This window comes from Castor canadensis, chromosome 5 (genome assembly GCF_047511655.1).
Source record: "Castor canadensis chromosome 5, mCasCan1.hap1v2, whole genome shotgun sequence".
NCBI classification, from domain to species: Eukaryota; Metazoa; Chordata; class Mammalia; order Rodentia; family Castoridae; genus Castor; species Castor canadensis.
The window spans coordinates 47,458,596-47,460,719 of NC_133390.1; the positions used below are offsets into that span (position 1 = coordinate 47,458,596).

General features: G+C 34.0%; 1 pseudogene; it reads left to right on the forward strand.

The window, feature by feature from the left end:
- Positions 1-324: 324 nt before the first annotated feature.
- On the forward strand, positions 325-1,380 carry LOC109680366 (olfactory receptor 5K3-like; annotated as a pseudogene).
- The last annotated feature ends 744 nt before the right edge of the window (positions 1,381-2,124 follow it).

A 2,124-nucleotide genomic window follows, 5' to 3' on the forward strand; every position in this document is an offset into this window, starting at 1 on the left:
TAGTACCCTAAGTTTTTATACTTTCCATGCATAAGTACATAAAGTTGTGCTTTTTTCTCTTTAAGTATCCTCCCTGGAATTATCAATTCAAAAATTGATCTTCATCAATTTGGAGAGTCACAGCACGAAGACAGAAATACTGGAACTTTAAGAAAACAAATGTGTGAAAGAAATATAGGGAGCTTCATTCCACAGACAGCAGGAAATGCTTGAAGGAGAAACTCCTCTACCTCTATTATAAAAAGAAAAATTTAATAGACAATTGTATGCTTTGAATTAAAATCTTACGTCTTACTAATATCTTTCTCAACAGAAAAACTAAGAATGACTGAGGACAACTATTCCTTGACACCTGAATTCATCCTCACAGGATTTACAGATCATCCAGACCTGAAAACCCTGCTGTTTGTGGTCTTCTCTGCCGTCTATCTGATCACCATGGTGGAGAATCTTGGTTTGGTAGCCTTGATTTCCACGGAATGTCGTCTTCACACACCAATGTACATCTTGCTGGGAAACCTGGCTCTGATGGATGCCTGCTGTTCCTGTGCCATCACTCCCAAGATGTTAGAAAACTTCTTTTCTGAAGAAAAGAGGATTTCCCTCTATGAATGCATGGCACAGTTTTATTTTTTCTGTTTTGCTGATACTGCAGACTGCTTTCTTCTGGTAGCAATGGCCTATGACCGCTATGTGGCCATATGCATCCCACTGCAATACCACACCAGGGTGTCCAAGAAACTCTGCATTCAGATGATCACAGGATCCTACATCACTGGAAATCTACATCCCCTGATTGAAGTAGGGCTATTATTTAGGTTAACTTTCTCCAGGTCTCATCAAATCAATCACATGTTTTGTGATGTCCTTCCACTATATAGACTCTCTTGTGTTGACCCTTATGTCAATGAATTGATGTTATTCATTATGGCAGGGTTAATTCAAACCTTTACTGACACCATAGTCCTAATATCGTATTTCTATATCCTTTTTACTATATTCACAATGAAATCCAAAGAGGGAAGAGGCAAAGCCTTATCTACCTGTGCCTCCCACTTTCTCTCTGTGTCAATACACTATGGTTCTGGGATCTTCATGTAAGCTTGGCCAAGTTCAGTTAATGAAGGGGATAAAAATATACCCATTGCTACTTTTTATACTGCAGTGATTCCTTTATTAAATCATTTTATCTATAGTCTAAGAAATTAGGAATTAATAAATGTTATGAAAAGATTAATGAAGATGAGACAATTTTGTTACTTTCAGAACAAGTATCACCCCTTTGCAAAAAATGGTTGCAACTTAATTATGCATGTACAGCGAGAATTAAAAAATGCCACATTGTTGTCAACTATTAAATTATTAAAATATGATATTTGAGTCAAAACAGTTTGGAAAGGTGAGATTCTGGTAGAACATACTTGAAAATATAAGGTACTAAAGTCTTTCAGGAGAATTATTCATGACTATCAGTGTGATACACAATGTCTGACAAATCCAACAATTGCTATGAAGAAAAGTAGTGCAACTAAAGCCTGCTTTCCTTTAATATCATTGGCAAATTTCTATTTCATGCTCAATTTTAAAGTCTCAACACATATCACCTTTTCAGACACTAATCCTAAGTAGCAACATTGATTTGAGGTAAACTGAATATTTGATATGATTTGCAACTTGACTTTAGCTCTTTTATTTTTGAATATGTGCTAATCCAAAATATTTATTGTCTAATCAAGAATATTGTATATTAATATTAGCATTAATAATTTTTACTCTAAAATTCTCTGAAATAGAGTATCTGTATATTGGTACTTTATGATTCTGTGGTTTAAAATGATGCACTTCATAATGAAATTCTCTATGATTTTGATTTTTATGCAGTTTGCTTGTTTATCTATTGAAAATGTATTTACTGACTATATCCATTAAATCAAGTATTTTCCCTCATATCATGCTTCTTTTGTTGGTCATTAGGAATATCAACAACTTTCATTGATTCTATGAGAACTATTGATATGCTCATGGCATTAATGAAAGATGAAAATGTTGCTCCATCACAAATCAGGCAGCAGCATAGAGAAAATCTAAAATGAAATATTTGTTCATAAAATAAATGCACAAAGG